Source organism: Pseudorca crassidens, chromosome 6 (assembly GCF_039906515.1).
Source record: "Pseudorca crassidens isolate mPseCra1 chromosome 6, mPseCra1.hap1, whole genome shotgun sequence".
Lineage (NCBI taxonomy): Eukaryota > Metazoa > Chordata > Mammalia > Artiodactyla > Delphinidae > Pseudorca > Pseudorca crassidens.
Window position 1 is genome coordinate 17,790,951 of NC_090301.1, and position 27,401 is coordinate 17,818,351.

Below are 27,401 nucleotides of genomic sequence, written 5' to 3' on the forward strand. Positions count from 1 at the left end.
TGATAACCAGGCTCTGCATTGGTACTGAAGACCTGCGTCTCAGGGACCAAGCATCCATCACCTTGGCATCCCTGGTGCCCGGCACAGGACCTGCTGCGGAGGTGCTTCGGAACTGCCTCTGGTTAATGCATTTTCGGCACAGGATCCTGTCTTCTTTGTCGGTTTTGCCACCGCTGCCCTGATAACCTGTCCAAATATTCTAATCCCTACCAAACTAGGGCCCTGCCACCCAGGCCTGACCTCCCTCCTTATTTTCACCTAAAAACTGGAATTCTGCACTTGAATCTGGGAAGCAAAACTTGGTGGTTAAGAACCAACCCTTCTGAGTCAGAAAAGGCCAAGTTAAACGCAGATTCTTTCACTTACTATGTGATCTTGAATAAATTGTACTCTGCCCTTAAAATGGGTACAATAATATTTACCCTGTTAGGTTGTTATGAGGATTAAATGAGATTAGGTATTTAAACATTACTTAGCACAGTGCCTGGCATGTAAAATATCTAATAAATCACCCCTGATAATCAAGACGTTTCAGAATTTTACTTATTAATGTCACATTGGTGCTCTGTGACTCTCTGGATTTCAAACCCCTACTTAGATTCACCTCCAAGTCTTGACTGCTGCCATGCTTCAATCTTCCACTTCCCACGCTATGGAATGGCCCCAGCAAGTGATATCCAGACTCTTCACTGCTGTCTGTGGCCGCCCTGCCAGCACTGAATCCCCACGGCCAAGCTTGGCCCCTTCAAACAACCAAGTTCCCTTCCCTGCAACTTCACAGGCTCAGGCTCATACCCTCGCAGCCCTCTCCTCCCAGCCTGACAGGCATGACCAAGGGACCTGGCCCTTCAGATTTACTCATCCTCATTACAACTGTTGTGAAAACAGTTGCTCTGCTTCCAGAGAACCAACTCTCCCAGGGCTGCTCAATACTCACCAGATTGCTAAGCAATTTCTGATTTTTTTTTTGCTAATAATTTTGCTAATAGTTATTTGAATAAATCCTTAGTTACTTAAATCTAAGGAAGGCTTTTTACCCTCTTCAGCAACTAGTTTGTCTAAACACATCTATCAATGGCTACATGCTAAGCACTAGAGGTAGAGATGCATAAGACACAATGCTCTTCCTACGAAGAGATGACACCAAAGCCAGAAGAATCACAGAGATGCCACTTCTCCTCAGTGCCTTCCATTTTAACTAGCAAGCAACGATGACACCGATACCCTAAAAAAAATTCTAAATAATAGGTAATAAAAATACCACTTATGTTGGGTTTTAGAATGCTCTTTGGCAAGAAGATATACAGATGGCCAACAAACACATGAAAGGATGCTCAACATCACTAATCATTAGAGAAACGCAAATCAAAACTACAATGAGGTACCACCTCACACCAGTCAGAATGGCATCATCAAAAAATCTACAAACAATAAATGCTGGAGAGGGTGTGGAGAAAAGGAACCCTCTTGCACTGTTGGTGGGAACGTAAATTGATACTGCCACTATGGACAACAGTATGGAGGTTCCCTAAAAAACTAAAAATAGAATTACCATAGGACCCAGCAAACCCACTACTGGGCATATACCCAGAGAAAACCATAATTCAAAAAGAACACGCACCCCAGTGTTCATTGCAGCACTATTTACAATAGCCAGGTCATGGAAGCAACCTAAGTGTCCATAGACAGACGAATGGATAAGATGTGGCACATAGGGCTTCCAGGAAGATGGCGCAAGAGTAAGACGCGGAAACCACCTTCCTCCCCACAGATACACCAGAAATACATCTACACGTGAAACAACTCCTACAGAACACCTACTGAACGCTGGCAGAAGACCTCAGACCTCTCAAAAGGCAAGAAACGCCCCACGTACCTGGGTAGGACAAAAGAAAAAAAAGAGACAAAAGAATAGGGACGGGACCTGCACCAGTGGGAGGGAGTCGTGAAGGAGGAAAAGTTTCCACACAGTAGGAGCCCTTTGCGGGTGGAGACTGCGGGGGGCGGAGGGGAGATGCTTCAGAGCCGCGGAGGAGAGCACAGCAACAGGGGTGCGGAGGGCAAAGCGGGGAGATTCCCGCACAGAGGATCGGCGCCAACTGGCACTCACCATCCCGAGAGGCTCGTCTGCTCACACGCCGGGGCGGGCGGGGCTGCGAGCTGAGGTTCAGTCTTCGGTCGGAGCGCCGGGAGAGGACTGGGGTTGGCGGCGTGAACACAGCCTGCAGGAGGTTAGTGCGCCACGGCGGGGCCGGGAGGGAGTCCGGGTGAAAGTCTGGAGCTGCCAAAGAGGCAAGAGACTTTTTCTTCCCTCTGTTTCCTGGTGCGCGAGGAGATGGGATTAAGCGCGCTGCTTAAAGGAGCTCCAGAGACGGGCGCGAGCCGCGGCTAAAAGCACGGACGCGAGACGGGCATGAGACGCTAAGGCCGCTGAACGCACGGCGCGCCTCAGGCTGGTGCAACGTCATGCCGTCCGCCGCAGGCTCGCCCCGCCCTCCGTGCCCCTCCCCCCCTCCCCGCGGCCTGAGTGAACCAGAGTCCCTGAAGCAGCTGCGCCTTTAACCCCATCCTGTCTGAGCGAAGAACTGACGCCCTCGCGCGACCTACACGCAGAGGCGGAGCCAAATCCAAAGCTGAGCCCCGGGAGCTGTGAGAACAGAGAAGAGAAAGGGGAGATCTCTCCCAGCAGCCTCAGAAGCAGCGCATTAAAGCTCCACAATCAACTTGATGTACCTGCATCTGTGGAATACATGAATAGACAACGAGTCATCCCAAATTGAGGAGGTGGACTTTGAGAGCAAGATTTATGATTTTTTCCCCTTTTCTTCTTTTTGTGAGTGTGTATGTGTATGCTTCTGTGTGAGATTTTGTCTGTATAGCTTTGCTTCCACCATTTGTCCTAGGGTTCTATCCGTCCAGTTTTTGGGTTTTTTTTAAATTTTCTTAATAATTATTTTTTATTTTCATAATTTTATTTTATCTTACTTTATTTTATTTTACTTTATCTTCTTTCTTTCTTTTTTCCTTCCTTCCCTCTCTCCTTCCTTTCTTCCTCCCTCCCTCCCTCCTTTCTTTCTTTTCTTTCTTTCTTTCTTTCCTTCTACTTCTACTAATTCTTTCTTTCTACTTTTTCTCCCTCTTATTCTGAGCCGTGTGGATGAAAGGCTCTTGGTGCTACAGCCAGCAGTCAGTGCTGTACCTCTGAGGTGGGAGAACCAACTTCAGGACACTGGTCCACAAGAGACCTCCCAGCTCCACATAATATCAAATGGTGAAAATCTCCCAGAGATCTCCATCTCAACACCAGCACCCAGCTTCAACAACGACCAGCAAGCTACAGGGCTGGACAACCTATGCCAAACAGCAAGACAGGAACACAATCCCACCTATTAGCAGAGAGGCTGCCTAAAATCATAATAAGGCCACAGACACCCCAAAACACACCAACAGACGTGGATTTGCCCACCAGAAAGACAAGATCCAGCCTCATCCACCAGAACACAGGCACTAGTCCCCTCCACCAGGAAGGCTACACAACCCACTGAACCAACCTTAGCCACTGGGGACAGACACCAAAAACAATGGGAACTACGAACATGCAGCCTGCAAAAAGGAGACCCCAAGCACAGTAAGATAAGCAAAATGAGAAGACAGAAAAACACACAGCAGTTGAAAGAGCAAGATAAAAACCCACCAGGCCTAACAAATGAAGAGGAAATGGGCAGTCTACCTGAAAAAGAATTCAGAATAATGATAGTAAACATGATCCAAAATCTTGGAAATAGAATAGACAAAATGCAAGAAACATTTAACAAGGGCCTAGAAGAACTAAAGATGAAACAAGCAATGGTGAACAACACAATAAATGAAATTAAAAATACTCTACAAGGGATCAATAGCAGAATAACTGAGGCAGAAGAACGGATAAGTGACCTGGAAGATAAAATAGTGGAAATAACTACTTCAGGGCAGAATAAAGAAAAAAGAATGAAAAGAACTAAGGACAGTCTCAGAGACCTCTGGGACATTAAAAGCAGCAACATTCAAATTACAGGGGTTCCAGAAGAAGAAGAGAAAAAGAAAGGGACTGAGAAAATATTTGAAGAGATTATAGTTGAAAACTTCCCTAATATGGGAAAGGAAATTGTTAATCAAGTCCAAGAAGCACAGAGAGTCCCATACAGGATAAATCCAAGGAGAAATATGCCAAGACACATATTAATCAAAGTGTCAATAATTAAATACAAAGAAATCATATTAAAAGCAGCAAGGGAAAAACAACAAATAACACACAAGGGAATCCCCATAAGGTTAATAGCTGATCTTTCAGCAGAAACTCTGCAAGCCAGAAGGGACTGGCAGGACATATTTAAAGTGATGAAGGAGAAAAACCTGCAACCAATGTTACTCTACCCAGCAAGGATCTCATTCAGATTTGATGGAGAAATTAAAACTTTTACAGACAAGCAAAAGCTGAGAGAGTCCAGCACCACCAAACCAGCTTTACAACAAATACTAAAGGAACTTCTCTAGGCAAGAAACACAAGACAAGGAAAAGACTTACAGTAGCGAACCCAAAACAATTAAGAAAATGGGAATAGGAACATACATATCGATAATTACCTTAAATGTAAATGGAATAAATGCTCCCACCAAAAGACACAGATTGGCTGAATGGATACAAAAACAAGACCCATATATATGCTGTCTACAAGAGACCCACTTCAGACCTTAGAGACACATAGACTGAAAGTAAGGGGATGGAAAAAGATATTCCATGCAAATGGAAACCAAAAGAAAGCTGGAGTAGCAATTCTCATATCAGACAAAATAGACTTTAGAATAAACACTATTAGAAGAGACAAAGAAGGACATTACATAATGATCAAGAGATCGATCCAAGAAGAAGATATAACAATTGTAAATATTTATGCATCCAACGTAGGAACACCTCAATACATAAGGCAAATACTAACAGCCATAACAGGAGAAATCGACAGTAACACATTCATAGCAGGGGACTTTAAAACCCCAGATTCACCAAGGGATAGATCATCCAAAATGAAAATAAATAAGGAAACACAAGCTTTAAATGATACATTAAACAAGATGGACTTAATTGATATTTATAGGACATTCCATCCAAAAACAACAGAATACACATTTTTCTCAAGTGCTCATGGAACATTCTCCAGGATAGATCATATCTTGGGTCACAAATCAAGCCTTGGTAAATTTAAGAAAATTGAAATTGTATCAAGTATCTTTTCCGACCACAACGCTATGAGACTAGATATCAATTACAGGAAACGTTCTGTAAAGAATACAAACACATGGAGGCTAAACAATACACTACTTAATAATGAAGTGATCACTGAAGAAATCAAAGAGGAAATAAAATAACACCTAGAAACAAATGACAATGGAGACACGACGACCCAAAACCTATGGGATGCAGCAAAAGCACTTCTAAGAGGGAAGTTTATAGCAATACAATCCTACCTTAAGTAACAGGAAACATCTCGAATAAACAACCTAACCTTGCACCTAAAGCAGTTAGAGAAAGAAGAAAAAAAAATCCCCAAAGTTAGCAGAAGGAAAGAAATCATAAAAATCAGACCAGAAATAAATGAAAAAGAAATGAAGGAAATGATAGCAAAGATCAATAAAACTAAAAGCTGGTTCATTGAAAAGATAAACAAAATTGAAAAACCATTAGCCAGACTCATCAAGAAAAAAAGGGAGAAGACTCAAATCAATAGAATTAGAAATGAAAAAGGAGAAGTAAGAACTGACACTGCAGAAATACAAAAGATCATGAGAGATTACTACAAGCAACTCTATGCCAATAAAATGGACAACCTGGAAGAAATGGACAAATTCTTAGAAAGGCACAACCTGCCAAGACTGAATCAGGAAGAAATAGAAAATATGAACAGACCAATCAAAAGCACTGAAATTGAAACTGTGATTAAAAATCTTCCAACAAACAAAAGCCCAGGACCAGATGGCTTCACAGGCGAGTTCTATCAAACATTTAGAGAAGAGCTAACACCTATCCTTCTCAAACTCTTCCAAAATAGAGCAGAGGGAGGAACACTCCCAAACTCATTCTACGAGGCCACGATCACCTTGATACCAAAACCAGACAAGGATGTCACAAAGAAAGAAAACTACAGGCCAATATCACTGATGAACATAGATGCAAAAATCCTCAAAAAAATACTAGCAAACAGAATCCAGCAGCACATTAAAAGTATCATACACCATGATCAAGTGGGGTTTATTCCAGGAATGCAAGGATTCCTCAATATATGCAAATCAATCAACATGATACACCATATTAAAAAATTGAAGGAGAAAAACCATATGATCATCTCAATAGATGCAGAGAAAGCTCTCGACAAAATTCAACACCGATTTATGATAAAAACACTCCAGAAAGTAGGCATAGAGGGAACTTTCCTCAGCATAATAAAGGCCATATGTGACAAACCCACAGCCAACATCATTCTCAGTGGTGAAAAACTGAAACCATTTCCACTAAGATCAGGAACAAGACAGGGTTGCCCACTCTCAACACTCTTATTCAACATACTTTTGGAAGTTTTAGCCACAGCAATCAGAGAAGAAAAGGAAATAAAAGGAATCCAAATCGGAAAAGAAGAAGTAAAGCTGTCACTGTTTGCAAATGACATGATACTATACATAGAGAATCCTAAAGATGCTACCAGAAAACTACTAGAGCTAATCAATGAATTTGGTAAAGTAGCAGGATACAAAATTAATGCACAGAAATCTCTGGCATTCCTATACACTAATGATGAAAAATCTGAAAGTGAAATCAAGAAAACACTCCCATTTACCATTACAACAAAAAGAATAAAATATCTAGGATTAAACCTACCTAAGGAGACAAAAGACCTGTATGCAGAAAATTATAAGACACTGATGAAAGAAATTAAAGATGATACAAACAAATGGAGAGATATACCATGTTCTTGGATTGGAAGAATCAACATTGTGAAAATGACTATACTACCCAAAACAATCTACAGATTCAATGCAATCCCTATCAAACTACCACTGGTATTTTTCACGGAACTAGAACAAAAAATTTCACAATTTGTATGGAAACACAAAAGACCCCGAATAGCTAAAGCAATCTTGAGAACGAAAAATGGAGCTGGAGGAATCAGGCTCCCTGACTTCAGACTATACTCCAAAGCTACAGTAATCAAGACAGTATGGTACTGGCACAAAAACAGAAAGATAGATCAATGGAACAGGATAGAAAGCCCAGAGATAAACTCACGCACATATGGTCACCTTATCTTTGATAAAGGAGGCAGGAATGTACAGTGGAGAAAGGACAACCTCTTCAATAAGTGGTGCTGGGAAAACTGGACAGCTACATGTAAAAGTATGAGATTAGATCAGTCCCTAACACCTAACACCTAACATACTCCCTAACACCATACAAAAATAAGCTCAAAATGGATTAAAGACCTAAATGTAAGGCCAGAAACTATCAAACTCTTAGAGGAAAACATAGGCAGAACACTCTATGACATAAATCACAGCAAGATCCTTTTTGACCCACTTCCTAGAGAAATGGAAATAAAAACAAAAATAAACAAATGGGACCTAATGAAACTTAAAAGCTTTTGCACAGCAAAGGAAAACATAAACAAGACCAAAAGATAACCCTCAGAATGGGAGAAAATATTTGCAAATGAAGCAACTGACAAAGCATTAATCTCCAAAATTTATAAGCAGCTCATGCAGCTCAATAACAAAAAAACAAACAACCCAATCCAAAAATGGGCAGAAGACCTAAACAGACATCTCAGCAAAGAAGATATACAGACTGCCAACAAACACATGAAAGAATGCTCAACATCATTAATCATTAGAGAAATGCAAATCAAAACTACAATGAGATATCATCTCACACCAGTCAGAATGGCCATCATCAAAAATTCTAGAAACAATAAATGCTGGAGAGGGTGTGGAAAAAAGGGAACACTCTTGCAGTGCTGGTGGGAATGTGAATTGGTACAGCCACTATGGAGAACAGTACGGAGGTTCCTTAAAAAACTACAAATAGAACTACCATATGACCCAGCAATCCCACTACTGGGCATATACCCTGAGAAAACCATAATTCAAAAAGAGTCATGTACCAAAATGTTCATTGCAGCTCTACTTACAATAGCCCAGAGATGGAAACAACCTAGTGTCCATCATCGGATGAATGGATAAAGAAGATGTGGCACATATATACAATGGAATATTACTCAGCCATAAAAAGAGACGAAATTGAGCTATTTGTAATGAGGTGGATAGACCTAGAGTCTGTCATACAGAGTGAAGTGAGTCAGAAAGAGAAAGACAAATACCGTATGCTAACACATATATATGGAATTTAAGAAAAAAAAATGTCATGAAGAACCTAGGGGTAAGACAGGAATAAAGACACAGACCTACTAGAGAATGGACTTGAGGATACAGGGAGCGGGAAGGGTAAGCTGTGACAAAGCAAGAGAGAGGCATGGACATATATACACTACCAAATGTAAGGTAGATAGCTAGTGGGAAGCAGCCACATAGCACAGGGAGATCAGCTCGGTGCTTTGTGGAGGGGTAGGATAGGGAGGGTGGAGGGAGGGAGACACAAGAGGGAAGAGATATGGGAACATATGTATATGTATAACTGATTCACTTTGTTATGAAGCAGAAACTAACACACCATTGTATTGCAATTATACTCCAATAAAGATGTAAAAAAAAAAAAAGATGTGGCACATATATACAATGGAATATTACTCAGCCATAAAAAGGAACGAAATTGAGTCATTTGTAGAGATGTGGATGCATCTAGAGACTGTCATACAGAGTGAAGTAAGTCAGAAAGAGAAAAATAAATACCATATGCTAACACATACATATGGAATCTAAAAAAAGAAAAATGGTTCTGAAGAACCTAGGAGCAGGACAGGAATAAAGACGCAGACGTAGAGAATGGACTTGAGGACACGGGGAGGGGGAAGGGTAAGCTGGGACAAAGTGAGAGAGTGGCATGGACATATATACACTACCAAATGTAAAATAGATAGCTAGTGGGCAGCAGCCGCATAGCACAGGGAGATCAGCTCGGTGCTTTGTGACCACCTAGAGGGGTGGGATAGGGAGGGTGGGAGGGAGACGCAAGAGGGAGGAGATATGGGAACATATGTATATGTATAGCTGATTCACTCTGGTATAAAGCAGAAACTAACACACCATTGTAAAGCAATTATACCCCAATAAAGATGTTAAAAAAAAGAATGCTCTTTGGCAATGACATTTGCAGAGAACTACAACAATCATTAAGAGTAGAGGTCAATGAATTTCCACATCCAGTGCCCAGATCAAGAAACAGAACATTGTCAGAACACCAGCAGCCCTCCGCTGCTCCTTCTCAACCACTCTCCATCACTGGGAACCACTAACCTCGTGGTGAATCCTGTATGGATTTAGACGGTAGACACTCTTGATTGGCTTCTTTCATTCATCATTGAAGTTGTGAGATTCATCAACGTGGTTGCTTGTCATTCAATTTGTTCTTTCTCATTTCTGAATAGTACTGCTTTGGATGAATATTTTACACTTTATATATCCATTCTCCCTACGTGAACATCTCTTTTGTTTGCAGTAATATGAATAATGTTGCTGTAAACATCCTAGCACATGTCTTTTGGTTCACCTATACACTCTTCACTGTTGAATTTATACCTAGGAGTGGAAGTGCTAGGTCATAGCATATGCATATATTCAACTTTAATAGATATTTCTAAATGGTTTTTGTCTTCCGCATGTGTTTTTAAAGATGTTGCTACTCTAGAGAAATAGCAGTTCATTTGTGGAAGCCAGACTCTGTGAGGTCTAAGAAACTGATTCTAGGACCTATAGGAAAAGCTCCCTTCTCTGCATTTGCTCTTTGTGCTCAGGGGAGACCATTTTTATTACCTGCTGGGCAGGTGCACAAAGCCAGCATCAAGTCAAAAGACCATGCACTCCGCTGAAAAGCTGCTAGGAGGCCTCAGCTGAAAATATAGTTTATCCTGGGCTTCAGGAGCCTCCTGGAGACAAGTGAGGAGTTGATCAGAGGAAAAGAATGGGAGGGGTGGGGTAAAAAGAGTCAGGTCAGGACACCAGGACACAAAATCCAGAAACAGGCCTTCAAGGCATGGGAACAGCCTGGGCAGGTAATGAAGAACAAATGGAGAGTGAGCAAGTCAGAGGGAGCTACAGAATGACCAGTGGGAAGAAAGGTGGGCAACACCTGAGTCTAGGGCGGTCACCCACCAACACCTGTCTCATCTCTGTTTTCTGCAGTGTGGTAGTGGGTGGGTGAGCAGCCAGTAAAGAAAGGGATGAAGAAGACTGCACTCTAATTTCCTACTTTCTCAAGGTGTTGCTTAAAAGACCAGACCTGGTGGCTGAATTGCCAAAACCCTTCTCTACACTGTCAAACCTTTAAACATCCATATCTACTGGTACCATCCATTTGGAAAGCAATATAGCAATAGATAAGGATCCACAGGACACTTATATCCCTTAATGTAGTAATCCACTTCTGAGAATTTATCGTAAGACTATCATTCAATACAGAAAAAAGAAAATCAAATGTACTGACTTGTACATTGTAAGTATATCTATATTGTTTTTTAAAAAAAGGTGGGGGCAACCTAAATGTCCAACAGCAGAAGACAGTGTATCAGTTTGATTGACACTTATAAAATCATTAAAACTAATTAAAATTTACTTCTATGCAAACTTGTTTAAATTAAAGTCTCAGGAGACAAGACTGTACAGACATTAAGATTACAGTGAAATAAACATGAATCTGGAAGTGGACAAAAGCTTAAAAGGAGTAAGAATAGCTAACACTACATGCTCACTGCACTCCAGTACTGTTCCTGAGTGTTTTATACAAATTAACGCATGCTCACAACCATCTTAGGAGATAAGGAGTATTATGAACTCCATTTTACAGATGAGGAAACCAAGCCACAAAGAGCTAAACTGTCCAATTGGTAAATGACAGCGCTCAAGTATTTTGACCTCCAAGTCTTTGGTACTAAAGCCATTACTGTGAAAATATGAGTCATATGAGGGAATGGGACTATTAGATTTTTCAATCTTTGTATGGGAAATCTTTTGATGTCTTTATAATTAAATCAGATGTGAGAAACATTTGACATGACATCAGATAAGGCATCCATTATGTCTCTTGTGTAGAGCTAAATTCCTTCACAGGCATCATTTCACTAAATGTTTGTGAGAGTCCTATGCCACTGGGACTGTTAATATTTACTTTAGAGATTAAAAAATAACAGTTACGTTATCAAATTAACTATAAAATCCTCAACTACAAACAAAAGAAAGCAAACCCTACAGCCTTCCATAAATCCACACAGGAAGTAGGAACAACACAGAGAAAATGATCTCAAATAGGAGTAAAGTCAAGGACCTCCTGTAGTGAGAAACCCCACCTGTGTGTAGTAGGATGTTGACGACATGACAAAGAATGCTGGCTTTCAGCTAGAATTTGGCCAAATTGTAGAAAAAAACATAAAGAATAAGACTAAGTAATATCAGTAAATTATCTAGAGGATGTTAAAATGGCCATTTAGAGAGAAACAGCAACAAATGATTAATTTGGAATCTTGGGGTTTTCTTGTAGTCTTTGTGAATCGGTACACCAAAGGCTCACGGATCACTGAAAATGGGAGCTCCCTGAGGGCAGGAGCTATGGAAACATTCTTTGAGGATGTAAATGAAAACACCTTTGACATTGAAATCAGTCTGAGATTGAAGAGACTGTCTTAGTGCTGGCTCAGCAAGATTTTTCCAGGCTTAGAATCTGGGCTTTATGTATTAGGCCTGGATGGCAGACTTCATTGAGTGTCAAAATTATTGAGAGAGATATATATATACATGGACATAGACATGTATGTATATACATAGAGTTGACCCTTAAACAACATGGGATTGAACTGCAAAGGTCCACATATACATGGATTTTTTTTTTTTAATAGTAAATACTACCATACTACACCATCCGCAGTTGGTTGACTCTGCAGATGCAGAACCGTGGATACGGAGGAACTGAGGATACAATATGGAGAGCCGGATATAAGTTATATGTGGATTTTTGACTGCATGGAGGGTCGGCACCCCTAACCGCCACATAGTTCAAGGGTCAGCTGTATACATGTACACATATATTCATACATATATACATACAGATATAAATAGTTTGTGGATGTTAAAGTAGCTGAAGTTATAAAACACAAAAATCCCCCTTCACATAGATTGCCAAGCCCACCAATGCTCAGACACTTGTCCATGTCATAACATGAGAGACATGGGGAGTGTCATCACCAACCTCTATCTTTGTCTCATTTATATCTTCTATTCTAATGTGTCTGTTCAAAAGGAAATCAAAGCAAAAGTAACATTTAAAAAAAAAAAAAAGTAACATTAAACCAGGTCTAAGGCAAAGCTTTTGCCTATTCTCGAAACCAAACCTTCTTCCAGCTTATGCCACGACACAGGTCTGGGTCTTTCCCAATCACCGTTGGGTCCCCAGCACACAGCACAGTGCCTGGCACATGATCAGCCCTCAGTGTTGAATAAACTACTGTTGGGTGAAAATAAGAAGCGAAGCCATCGTCCCACCTGCAAGGAACTCGCATGCACTTCAGGAACTGATATCTGAAGTTAAGAAAGGAGAAGTGTGCTGTAGTGCATGGGACAGACATCTCGTTAACTGGGGCACTAGCAGAGGGAAGGGTTTGTGGAGGAGGGGGGCCCTGGATTGGAGGCAGGGTGAGAGGGTGGAGGGGCTCCAGACGGTAGAGGTGCAGGGAGCACCCCCGCTGCTTCCAACCAGCTTTGGATACTTGGAAGTCTCCTCACTTTCCTGAAACACTCAACTGGCATCACCGGGCCAGAGCAGAGAGACCGGAGGACTCACAATCCAAGGGTGTTGGAGCTGGAAAAGAGATGATCTCACCTAACTCCTGTTTTGCAATAAGACAACTGGGACTATGGGAGTGAAATTCCTCCTCCCAAGATCATAGGTTATTCCTTGGGGAGCCAGAACTAGGAACACTTTCTCTGGAGCCCAATGGGCATTTTTACTACATCTCAGTGACAAGAGTGGTGCACGTGTCAAGGAAAGATGTCAAGTCACAGCAGAGTCAACACAACTGACTTGCTAGAGATGGAAAAGGAAAAAGGTGGTCGATCTGGTTACCTAGTGTCGACATAGCCCAGAGGCAGTCAGAATATAAAATCCTACAGGCAGACCTGGAAAATATAAATCAAAACAATTGGGTATAATAATTTGGCTATCAACTGTTAGCCCAACAGAAATACATTTCCTTGGAGGGGGAGAGGAATAGAAAGAAAGCTTTGTTAGACATTGCACTCAAACCTGGTGAAAACATCAAAATAATCTCATTAAAGAGTAACACACGGGCTTCCCTGGTGGCGCAGTGGTTGAGAATCTGCCTGCTAATGCAGGGGACACGGGTTCGAGCCCTGATCTGGGAAGATCCCACATGCCGCGGAGCAACTAGGCCCGTGAGCCACAACTACTGAGCCTGCGCGTCTGGAGCCTGTGCTCCGCAACGAGAGGCCGCTATAGTGAGAGGCCCACGCACCACGATGAAGAGTGGTCCCCGCTTGCCACAACTAGAGAAAGCCCTCGCACAGAAACGAAGACCCAACACAGCCAAAAATAAATAAATTTAAAAAAAAAAAAGAGTAACACACTTACTCAAGACAGACAAAAGGAGTTCACAGCAGTCTTAAAAAATCTGTTTAAGGAATTTCACTTAATTCTCCCATCAGTAGACTTGTTTTTTTTTCAAATTTGCCTGTAAGTTAATACTTACATCCTTGCATTTAGAGTAAAGATCTATCCCTGCAAACACTTACTTAAATAAACATTCCTTCCACGACCTAAAAGGACCAGTTGGTATTGAATCATACCTTCCTAGTTCATCTAGTGACAAACCTTTCTGAAAACCTCTTAAGGCAGAGGTGACCTGTCTTCTCATTTTTTCATAAGCAGTAGTTTCTTTTAGCCTAGGAGGTGACAAACAAGGTCACCATTAACATCAGAGAAACATTTACATAAACAAACAGTATCCAGGGTACACAATTTTAAAAAATGAATGGTTAATGAGCCTGCCAAATTATATGCACCCCTTCCCAGAGCAAATCTTATTAAATGATGAGTGACAGAGTTTTCCATGGTTGAAGCTCTTTTTTAATTGAATAAATAAGTGAGGGTAAGAATGAAAGCAGAAAAAGTAAAGACAATATGTGGGAGAATGGAGGATAGGGGTGTCCAGTAAAAGGATAGAAAGATTTATTTGTTTGCTTTTTTAAATGTTTGTATCTCCTTTTTATTTAACACTGTGCATGTGTGTGCATGTGTGTGGGGGGTGTGTGTGTGTGTGTGTTGTACCCAAAAGAAGGTGCAATTCAGGCCTTGGAATCACATCTCTTTTGCTTATGTCCCTGCCCTGCACCCCCCATATTTATTCCTTAACATTCTACCAAGAAGAAAATGAACTTCACTTTGTGAACTTGTTGTCCACTAGCCCTGGTGAGTTGCATTATTAACCCAATTCTTCCCTCCTCCTTGAATCCTTGATTTATGTTCAGCCATGTGACCAGTTGGCCAGTACAGTGAAGTAGACATGAAAGTGTGCCAGTTCCAAGCCTAAACCTTGAGATGTCTTGTAAGTTTCTGCTTGCCCTCTTGACTTCTGCTGCCGCCCTGCGAAGACTGCTCGTCCAAGAGGAGGATGAGGGTTACATACAGCAAAACAAGTCTGGTCAAGCCCATCTTAGATCAACCAAGCAAGCCGGCCAGTATCAGCAGAGCCACCCAGTGAAGTCCAGCCAAGAGGCGCTGACCCACAGCTAATCCATAAGGCTTTGAATAATAACAATACTACAGTAATAACAACTCTCATATATTATAGCTATAATAATAACTATTATGCTATTCTTATATAGCTTTTTGTTTTATCTCCTGAGTTTTAGGATGGCTTATTACACAGCAATCGCCAGAAGATATACTAGATTTGCTCAGAAATTCAACAAGCAAGAGGTTTCATAATAATATATTTTGAGTGATAAGGAAGACATTTCCCTATCAATGCTTTACTTCTCACATTTGTAAATGAGAACTAGTCCTAGCTGTTAGTCTTCCAGGCACTACAAGAATCAAATGCCCAGAAGTTTCTTATTCTAGGAAACTCACGCAGCTGAACACAAAGAATTATGATATGATACATTGAAAGATGAAAGAAATAGAAAGACATAGGAAGGAAGGGAGGGAGGGAGGGAGGGAGGGAGAGGGACAGAGAAAGAAGAGAGAGAAAACCCTCCTTCTACAGGCCATTGTATGACTTAAAAGGATGCCTGGTAAAGCAGTGACTAAATATACATATCCAGGCAGATAACTGAGGCATTTGTTAAAATTGATGGAGATGACATACTTTAAATCATCCAAACAATTCATTTGCCTGAGAAGATATCGACTAAAGAAGTATCTGAATGTCCCCACAAAGTGGTACCCTAGAAACTAACACAGTGACATATGCTAAATGAAGCCCAAGTTATTCTTTCCTTCCAGGCTCTCATGGAAGTCTGCTTAAAGGAACCATAGCTGAGAAACCTCCCATAGGATTCCTCTCCCAAAATTTGGGTAACAGCCTCAGAATGCAGCCCAGAGAATTACGGAGGCCTCGGCTGCAGCGCCTTCCTTGCTCAGGTGTGACAGGCACGCCTGGGACTCCTCTCACTTTACATTATGCAAGTGCAGTCAGGCTGGATCGTTGACTAATTACTAACCTGCCCTGCCCTCCACCTAAGGCCGTACCACCCAAACCGCTGATGAGATAAATGTTGGCCAGGTCCACACTGCTAAGAGAAATCATACTTCTGCTGAGTGGCTGTCATCTGAACACTTAATTGCCTAGAGAAAGCTCCATGAGGAAGAGTTGTGTGTGCCCCATCTGACAAATGAAGCACAGACAGAGACACGGTCAGATGTGACTTTATCATTCAGAAACTGGCACCAAGACAGCAAGGCAGTGAATTGGGAGAGATGAGAAGTTTGAGGGAGGTGTGGCAAGGGGTGCCCGGCCCCGGATATGAAGGCATATTCTCTAACATTCTGCCCCATCTGCAACTGCTACGCCTGCAATCAGACACTCATCCATATGCAACTAGACCTTGGCTACCAGGATCAGTGTCACAGTGTCAACATCTTTTCCCCTTGTCACATCAAACGTTCCCTATGCAACAATCCAACAACTAAGAGAACCTAGTTGCCACTAACAGCACCCAGATTCCCAGATAGAAAACACAAGCCATAATCCTGGGATGTTTACCTAGTCTGGGTTGATGGAAATGCATCCACATTGGAGCTGAAAGGAGAGGCAGTGTGTTGCTGACATTGCTGGAGAAAGGGGCTCTCTTCGGCAGGCATTCTCATGTCACTGGTGGAGGGAGGCTGACTCCTTCCCAGGCAACGTCCCTGTTGCTCTTGGATCTATAGGATTCACTTCTTTTAGTTAATTCACTCTTCTTTTTCAAGGTAAATCCTCTATCCTCTTAGGAGAATAGACAGCATAGTAGTCATTCACAACTAAATATCAGTTTAATTAGATTACTTCTGTCCAACAGAAAATGGTTTGTGGGGAAAGACTGGCCATTTGATTGGGTTGGTGAAAAAGGTCAGTTTGGAGTTCTAGCCAATGCTGGGGGCAGGGGGGAGAGGGGACTTCCAAGTATGGACTCCAGACTTTGAGGCATCTGTGAAGTTGAACCTGTGTAGACTTGTTACACTGAAGGTACAAGGGATGGGACTGGAAGGGGAGGGGACAACACAGTTTGAGAGGAAAGCATGGAATGGGTAGTTCCAGGGTGAGCCATTCACACACCTCCATGTGGAGCCAGGTCTTCTCCCAAAAGCTAAGTGCTGGATGGTCACAGATGTGCTCACCTGTCCAGGTGGGGCCTGAAGCACCCAGAGTTCTTGCAGCTGCCTCCATTTAACCTACTTTTACCATCCAGATACTATTTTCTGTGTGTCATGATGGGAAAAAGGTTAGGAAGCCCTGCTACAGCCTAATGATGTAACAGAGCAAGTGGTCTTTTAAAAAATCTCTTTTACTAGAGTGAACCACTTCTGTATGTTTCCTGAAGCCAGAAAAATCTGATTAGTCATCCCAGCTCTCTACATTCCCAATCTGTACCTCCATATTCTCGTCTACAAAATTAGAGGACTGGGCTTCCCTGGTGGCGCAGTGGTTGACAGTCCGCCTGCCGATGCAGGGGACGCAGGTTCGTGCCCCGGTCCGGGAGGATCCCACATGCCGCGGAGCGGCTGGGCCCGTGAGCCATGGCCGCTGAGCCTGCGCGTCCGGAGCCTGTGCTCCGCAATGGGAGAGGCCACAGCAGTGAGAGGCCCGCGTACCGCAAAAAAAAAAAAAAAAATTAGAGGACTGTGCCTGATGGTCTTTAAGGTTTCTTCTGTGTCAAGATCTCCACTGACTTCCTGACCTTCACATCCTACCACTTCCGCCCACTGTCCATCCACTTGATTTATCCTAGGACTCAGCTGAAATGCTGCTCTCAGACCCTCAGACATGGACTAGTTTAAATCCCTCTCCTATATTGTGCTTCCCCTTTGAAAAGTCTCATCATACTTGCAATTACTTCATTCATGCATTCATTCATTCAGGCAGTAAGTATTTTTGAGGGAGGGTCTACCTTGATGAAAGCAGGGGTTTAGGAGTTGGACTGACAGATGTAAATCCCAATGCCACTGCTGACTGTCTGTGTGACCTTGAGAAAGTCACTTCGCCTCCCTCTGCCTCACTTGCCTCAGTGATCAAATGAAATCAATAACTGTGTCTACAACTCAGGGCTGTTGTAAGGGGTGAGTTAATGTTGATAAAGCGCAGTGCCTGGCATAAAGTAAGCACTCAATAAATTAGCAACGATGGGCTTCCCTGGTGGCGCAGTGGTTAAGAATCTGCCTGCCAATGCAGGGGACACGGGCTCGATCCCTGGTCCGGGAAGATCCCACATGCCGTGGAGCAACTAAGCCTGTGCGCCACAACTACTGAGCCTGCGCTCCAGAGCCCGCGAGCCACCACTACTGAAGCCCGCGAGCCTAGAGCCCGTGCTCCGCAACAAGAGAAGCCACCGCAATGAGAAGCCCGCGAACCGCATCGAAGAGTAGCCCCAGCTCGCCGCAACTAGAGAAAGCCCACACACAGCAATAAAGACGCAACGCAGCCAAAAATAAATAAATTAAATAAATATTTTTTTAAAAAACAGAAGAAATTGTGAATTACAGCCTAACAGGAGAATGATGTTAGATAGACACCTAGTATTGTACGATGTAAAAAAATCATTATGGAGATCATCATTGCTAATTTATTATTTTTTAATAAATTTATTTATTTTTGGCTACGTTAGGTCTTTGTTGCCAGGCCCGGGCTTTCTCTAGCTGCGGTGAGCGGTGTCCACTCTTCGTTGTGGTGCGCGGGCTTCTCATTGTGGTGGCTTCTCTTGTTGCAAAGCACGGGCTCTAGGCTCATGGGCTTCAGTAGTTGTGGCTCATGGGCTCTGGAGCGCAGGCTCGGTAGTTGTGGCACACGGGCTTAGTTGCTCCGCGGCATGTGGGATCTTCCCGGACCAGGGATTGAGCCCGTGTCCCCTGCACTGGCAGGTGGATTCTTAACCACTGCGCCACCAGGGAAGCCCCACAATTTCTTCTTGACCACCTGAATTTCCAGTGCCTCGCACAAAGCCAAGCTTATAATCACATAACTGAGGTTCAAAATATTGCTTCAGTGAATTAATGAACACGAGTAGCTTGCTTTGTTTTCAGTCCTTCAATTTCTCCCAGTGTTAGTTTTCACAGCTAAAATTTTCTGCCTCTTCAGCCCATACTGAAGTGTGGTTTGTTCTCAATCTTCGGGGAGAGGGAGAACAAATGTACATTTCTCTGTTCACAAGAGAAATATTACCATTTGGGGAAGCCCCATGAATACCTTTCCCCAAACTTCTTTCTCCCAGCTCCCCAGTCTAATTGCCACTTAAAGAATCACAGTTTGAGTAGCCAAATATCATTCCCAATAAAAAGGGAAAGCTCAAACATTTATGCATTCGATTTCCAGATGTGGACAACTCTTGTTTTTGCCTATATGGTGTTGACAATTGTTGGAAAATCATTTGATTTTGTCTTTGGAAAATCACTTGATAATGATCCAACTATCTAGAACCTCTTTACTTTATGCCTGTTAAAAGAAAAGAAAGTTATTATCCAGGAAAATTTCCAGACTGCCGTAAAAAGGAAAGGGTTTGCTGCCAAGAATACCTGCCATAAAACCTCCCCTAACAGTGTCTTACCTTTATGCATTTGGAAAGCACCCTTTTTAAAAATGAGGAAAGACCATCAATCATTTCTTTTAAGGTGAACTGCAAAGGTTTAACACAGAAATTAAATATCACAAAATAGGACATAAAGTGTGTGGCATTCTAGAATTACACGTGGGCATCTCGCAGAGAGGAATGCAAGGGTCAAGACTGTAGAACCAGTGGTGCCACTTCCGGCAGCCTGGACCCTTGGTATCCATGTCGGCTACAGAGGGTGATGGTGCCAGTGCCACTGGCTTTAAAGGGCTTTTATGAGAATCAAAGGAGACAAGAGCAGTGAGAACACTTTGAAAATCTAAATGTGGTATGAAAATAAAAGATGTAACCTTCCTTAATGAGAGAAAACAAAAGAAAAACTTGTAGTTCCATGTTGATAGGGTTCAAAGCTGTTGTAATGAAGATGCAACAAAATAAAGGGATTGGACTCTGAGTCAGTGCTTCCCAAAGCTGGCTGAGCACCTGCACCCCTGAGGATCCCTAGTTAATAAAACAGGGCTCTAAACCCTCACCGTAGACCTACTGAATCAGAATTGCCATACACCTACAGAATTAGAATTTGTGCACTGGACCTGGGAATATGTATTTTAGCGCACTTCCCAGGAGAGGCAGACAGACGGGGAGACTGGGGAAGCGCTGGGATGGGTGATGTCTACGCTCCTCTGCAGCAGGGAAAAAAGAAAATCCGTTATCTTCTTCATTCACGTCTGCTGCCAGAACTAACGATTCCTGTGTCAATTTCTACTCTGTAGGTTGCTCTGCCTGACCCCTACCAGTGCCCATCAATCAGAGGGACAGATTAGAGGCCGCCACTGGCACCAGCATCACTTCCCTCCACCCACAGCAGGGATAAAACGGAAGGTACCAGAGGAAGCAGGCGAAGATGCCTCTCCTCCTCTGCCCACACCCACAGAGTGGCCAATGCTGGTTCCGACCTGACTACAAATACCCTGGAAATGGGGCATTTTGTGTCATGTTCACTATATAAAAGGTCCAAATGGAAACTCGACCTTTATTCAGAATAACCAAGCTCTTGGGCATCCCTCTCTCTCTCCTTTCTTCCCTTTCTTCCTTTACTGTTTGTCTAGGAGGTACCTACTGTGTGCCAGTACCTACTGTGTGCTAAATACAAGGAATGCTACGCCAAGGGGCAGTCTGTGGGAAGATCCAACACGATGACCCCCTGAAGTGATGCTATGAAGCAAGTGAACTCAGCTGTAGAGCCCATAGCACAGGAATCTGACCCCCTCTGGAAAACTGACCCACGAGATACAAAGACGAGGCAGAGGAAACAGCTTGTATGGAGGTCCTACTGGAGTAAGGCCAAGGTGGCCATCCCAGAGAATGAGGGAAGATTGGGTGGCATGATGTGACACTGAAGAGGCAGATCGATGCCTGTGGGTCCTCCATTTTACGTTTTGGACTTTATCACATAAGCAACGGGCAGGCATTAAAGGGTCGTAAGCCAAGCAGAGAGGGGAGTTGATGAGAGCACTCCATCTGCAGGGCGGGAGCAAGTAGAGACCAGGAGATAAGTAGGAGGCTATTGAGGGAGCTCGTGTAGCTTGGCTATGGTGGTGGCCGAGGAGGTAGGGAGAAATGGACATTTCAGTGAGTAAAATGAACAAGGGATGAATTAGATTTTTATTGGGAAACAAAAAAATCACAATCACTTATATGCTGCAGGTGATACAGTCCAAGACCCCCAGGGGATGTCTGAAACCTCAGACAGTACTGAACCCTAAATATGTTTTTCCTACACATACGTGCCGATGATAAAGTTTAATTTACAAATTAGGCACAGTAAGAGATTAACAACAATAATGAATAATGAAATAGAACAATTATAGCCATATAGTGTAAGAGAAGTTACGTGAATTTGATCTCTCTCTCTCTCAAAATATTGTATTGTACCAGCTTAATGCCTTTTCCATCTTATGCGCTGTGGTCGTTACTTTTACAGTCGAGGTGCAACAGCAAAACTAGCACGAATTTCTTTTTCCTTCTTCACAATTTCACGGAGAGAAGATTCATTCTTACCATAGATCTTAGCAACCTCAGCCTATGATTTTTTTCTTTCTTTATTAAGTCAAGAACTGTCATCTTTCCACTAAAAGGAAACACTGTGGCTTCCCTTTGGCAGCTCCAAATTGCCAGCATCACTACCCTTGTGCTTGGAGACATTAGTAAGTAAATTAAGGGTGACTTGAACACAGCACTGTGGTACCGACACAGTCGATCTGATAACTGAGACAGCTACTAAGTGACTGAGAGGTAGAATGTGCTGGACAAAAGGATGATTCACATCCCAAGCAGGACAGGGAGGGAAGGCATGGGATTTCACCAAGCTACTCAGAATGGTGCACAATTTAAACATGAATTGTTTATTTCTGGAATTTTCCATTTAGTATTTTCGGACCACAATTGACCGCAGGTAACTGAAACCGCAGAAAGTGAAACCACGGATAAGGGGGAATACAGTATTCAGTTTGGCAGGAGAGCAGGGCGATGGGTGGGAGGAATAATCGGAGGTGTCTCTGCAGTAAGAAGTTGGAGAAATTGTGATCTAGCCAGCTTCTTATACAGATGAGGAAGCCCTGACCCAGAGATGTTAAGCAGCTTGTTGAAGGTCACATATTAGTTCAATGAGAGGGAGAGAGCTGGCATATTCTCTGCCCCAGGATCAGTATGGGTGATAATCAAAGTGAAGGAATTACACCAGCTGGGGCCAGGTTCACAGTCAAGCCAATACCAGGTTCTGCAAAGCTGTTGGAAGGAAAGGAAATGTGTTCAGTGGCCCACGGGCACTAGGCTAGCCTGGACCTGATAAAGCTTCGTGCTAGAGCACACCACCAGGAGAGCAAAGATCATGCCAAGAAGGGAGCCAATGGCACTGTCGCAAGATGTTAGGACTCCAGCTCTCCTCCTTTCCTCCAGCCAAGAGCTGAAAAGCATCATGTCCAGGACAAATGCAAGTCAACTGGACCTGGCTCCCATTCTCTCAGAACACATACCCTCCTTATCCACTCATGGGGGCACCTTGCACTGCTTTCCCAGATGTGTTAGCTGGGCTGAGGGAGCACGGCTGGATGCTCAAAGGCCCCACCAGTTACAAGTCTTGGGACTTTGCAGACAAGTACACATATGGAAGCAAGAGGCTTCCCCTGGTGTGCATTACACATACCGTCAGCCAAAAAAGATGAACACAACCAAAGAAGTGAGAGACTCCACGTGATAGCTGAAACAACTCGCCCTCATACGGATTGATAGAGCGGCTGCTACAAGATTAATTGTGTTTTTCCTGGAACAAAGCTGGAAATGACTCAAAGGGCAATAAACGCTGAAATCTGTTTAGACCCTGCCAAAATTTCAGACAAAAAGCCAGTAAGGCAATTTTTACCTCACGTGCTTGAATGGATTTTTTAAAAAACAGATCCGTGGTGAATGCAGCGAACTAGATCAGCTCAGGAGCTCAAAAGAGACTGCTCATTTGGGGAGGTGAGTGAATTCTCCTGGGTCAGCTGTACTTCAAACCACACGTTGAATATGCCACCCGAAGTAGTCCATCTCCTACATCTCCTTGTTAAACTCCACACAGAAATAATGGGATGCCAAATGTGTGGACAAAACAGAGCGGTTCCTAAGGTCACTTCTTGGAGTAGAGAAGCCAAGAATGGGAAGTTTATGGTGATGAAGCAAAGGAACCTGTTAGCCACAGCTCCTTTTGGGTTTTTGAAACATTTCAAAGATGAATATTGCTAAAACTAAGCCTGGAACCAGACCAAAGCCCTTCAGGGCTCCCTCAGGGTTAAGTAGGTGGTGAAAATAATCTGTGTCTTATATGTTTAAAGCAATTTATAGGTTGTAAAGAATTTTCATACATTATCACATTTATCCTCTCAACAACCTTGTGAGTTTGGGTATTATTATTATTAATCGCACTTTACAAGTGAGGAAACTAAGAATCAGAAATTTTAAGCTGGGTTGTAGAAATTTGCTAGAAAGAATGATCAGACATATACAATGATTGCTACAAGATACAACTGTGTTTACAACACATAAAAATGTCACATCAATCAGGGTTCTATCAGGAATTAGATAGCAAACTCAAAACAGAACTAGTGGGGCTTCCCTGGTGGCGCAGTGGTTGAGAGTCCGCCTGCCAATGCAGGGGATGCGGGTTTGTGCCCCGGTCCGGGAGGATCCCACATGCCGTGGAGCGGCTGGACCCGTGAGCCATGGCCGCTGAGCCTGCGTGTCCGGAGCCTGTGCTCCGCAATGGGAGAGGCCACAACAGTGAGAGGCCCGCGTACTGGGAAAAAAAAAAAAAACAGAACTAGTAACAGTGGGGTTGTTACATTCCTAGGGTGAAGGGGCTTGGAGAAGAGGCAAAACCTGGAGTGAACCCAGCTTGAGAGGTGCTGTGACCTTCCATCCAAGCAGGGAGTGAGTTAGGGAAGTAGATAATCCAATTACCTGGGTCCCATATTGGCCCAAACCAACCAGAAGTCAGAACACAAAAGGACAGTTGTATTAACCATAAATCTGAGCCTCCCAGAGCAGAAAGCAGGTGGGGAAAGGTAAGGAAAGGGTCTAATGAAAGGTATCTTCCAAGTGATATTTGTAATTAAAAACCAATCTACCTGCTCAACATTTGGAGACTAGTTAAATATATATGGTTCCTACAAACAAAAGAATATTTGTACAGCATTAAAAATCATTTTTGTTCTCAAAGAATACTGACAACAGAGAGTATGCTCATATGAAAATGCAGAGCAAAATTTAAAAGAAGAAAAGAAGAAGAACTACACAGATAGTATGATTCTAAACATGCCTGAAACAAAGAAAAGCTGGAAGGAAAGACACAGAAATGTCAGCATCTCTGGGTATTATTTCTGGGTTGTAGAATTAGTTTGTTGTTGTTGTTTCCATTTTCTTCCTTGTCTGTTTCTCTGTTTTCCAAATGTTCTATAAGGAACACATTATTATAAACCTGGAAAATATGTATATTGACTTAAAGCAGATTTTCTTAAATCCTTAGAAATTCTGAAGAACAAAATGTTAGAAACCCTTGACTCTAGCTAACACTCATATAAGAAAAAATAAGAAGAAAAAAAATCATCCATTCCTGTATTGATATCAGATTAGATGTCGGATATTCTCAGGATTGCTCAAGTCAGGTCTGTTTGTCTTATAATGTGTCTCCATAATAATCCTGTGACGAAGAGTCTTCACATCCTTCTATAGAGAGATATAGACTTTGGCTCACAAGGTCACATTGCTGCTAAGTGACAGAGCCAAGATTTGAACCACATTGTCTGATTCCAAAGTCAGTGCCATTCCAAGGAGCTGGGTCATGTCCCTAGTGGGGGCTGCTGCACTCCCAGGAGCCCTGTCCTACACACCAGTCTCCTCTTCATCATCATGACTCTAAAGAACTGTACTCCTGCAGACACTTCTCAAGCATCATTTGGGCATCCTGAGCTAACAGTAAAGATTGAGAATTTCCAGGGAGCACAAAAGAACAAGTCCTGGTCTGGTGTTTGGTCATCAAATCCTCACCTGTAGAACGAGGAGGTTGTTGATCTCAGTGTCCGCTCAAAGGATCCCCATTATGAATAATAACAATTATACAGAAAAGATTCATTGAGTGCTAGCTCCATGCCAAGCGCTGAGCGGCATGCTTGTATACTCTTCCTATCTTCCAACAAACTCTGGGACAAGTCTGTGACTACCTTTATGTTATACAGGAAGACATTGAGGCCCAGAGAATTTAAGTAACTTGCCCAAGATGAAATAGCTAACTAAGTGGCAGATTGCAGCGTGCACACAGATGTGTCTAACCAAAAACCCAGTTTCTCGGAGCTTATGAATTCGATGCGAGATGGGCCAGGCTTATTTGAGAAAGTCACAGAATCATAAATCAGCAGTACTTATCAGTCTTTAATAATAATTTCTCCCCCTGGGCTTTAATGCTGCTCAAAATCCTACCACAAGAACATCAGCCTATTGTGTAGCTCCCTTCAGCGCTGTGAGATGCTGCTTCCTGATGCTAGAAAACGTGGTCTCCCTATGTGCCCAAGAAAAGGACAGATATCCGTGAGCCTTAGCCGTCTGTGCCACAGACAGAAAAGTGGCTCTTCCTCTGAGTCCTCAGTCCCAGAGCTCATCCCTGGGTGGCAGAAGGAGCAAGTAGAATGGTCCAGCGATGGACCAGTTTTAGCCTCTGCTTACCTCCCCTATTCTGTCCCCAGCACCGTTACAAACTAACCCCATAAAGATGTTAGTCTCCAGTTGCCATGGGCCACATATTACAGAATAAGACATTAAAACACCTCAAAGAGCCCCCGGTCACAAAATTCTTTCTGTTTTGCCTCTCCTAGTTTCAAGAGTTCACAAGGATTAACCAGTAGGTAAGCCAGTGATAACCTCACAGCGTCTGCATCCTGAGCAACAGCCATGTCCACTCAACCCAGCCCCCCTTCCTGCTTCTCATGCACACCCCCCAGCTCCGGCTCCACAGCCAGAGCTTCATTCTCTCCCCGTGAGGGCCTCTGTACATTAAGATTCCATTTCACAGTGGGGAGAAAGGATAAGATGTATCTTAATTTACCTGGTGTTCTGCCTACCTCACTTATTTAGATTTTCAGCCTGCTGAGAAGGAATTGCGCCTACCTTAATGATCTGCTCAGCACTTAACCTGTTGCTGACACTTGAATGTGTTCTAACTCTGGTTAAAATTCAGGGACAGCCTTTAGGCCGGCAGCCTAGGGGTAGGAGACACTCTCTGGCCCTTCGTTATTACTGAATTTTCTGCTCAGCAAAGTCAAGAAAATAAGAGTTGTAATGAGATTAAGTCTGAATTTAGAAAATGTCATTCCTTGAATCCCAACTACTGGTTTTAATGCTTTTGGGCATGGGTGAGGCCCCATATCTCTAGCCTGACACTCAACCTTTGCGGTTCCCACAGATTCCAAGGGCTTGGTGGTTCTCAGCGGCCTACCTTCTACAAATTATTAGAAATTAATTTGACTTGGTTCAGCATTATCTGACAATCGCGCTGACCACCCCCCACCCCCCACCCCGTGAATCTTTCTGGCTAATTTACATCCCTGCCATGTGGCTTAATGTCTCCAATGCTGTTGCACATTATTTTAAGCTCATGCCAATTATAATTTTTAATACAGTCTGAAAATCATGCTGTTACTTAGAAACAAAGGTCACTCCAATAAATAATAATATTTTGTGAGCCTATTGATACCCTCGATTCTTTTTCACGGGATTGAAAGTTAGTGGCGAGACCTCTCCCGGTCACTCGTGACGGGCTTCCGCCACCTGCAGCTCCTCCCCTAGACACCAGCTCAGGCCCCCCGCACATTGTCCTCTTTCTCCTCACTCCCACCCCTTTTAGACCATGACAGGGCGGGCCTGGGTGAGCTCCCCTCTTCCCATCTCTGTTCCCCAGGCATACCTGGGGCCCCGATGGAAAAACCCATCCAAAGGGTAGTTGGATTCAGAGACACCAAGCTGAAGTCCCAGGCATCTGTTATAACAGAAGCCAAGGGTTGAACATCACCACTGATATGGGAGACCTCAACTTTTTTCTCCCTGTAGACTTTTTTCATTGTTTTTCCCTGGGAAATGACTTTAGCTGCAGACACGATGCATGGGCAGACCTTTCAGAGGACAGCCCCTGTGGTAATCAGGGTTTAGGGATTCCACAGCAAGGTTGGACCCCAGACTTAAACCTCAAAGGGATTCCCAGCCCCCGTGTCTCCCAGCTCCTAGAGCACTCACTTCCTTCCTTTTTCTTTTGGGGTGAAGGTCCCCTTCCTCCCTGGGCAAGGAGGAGCCAAATGTCACTTTGGGAAGCT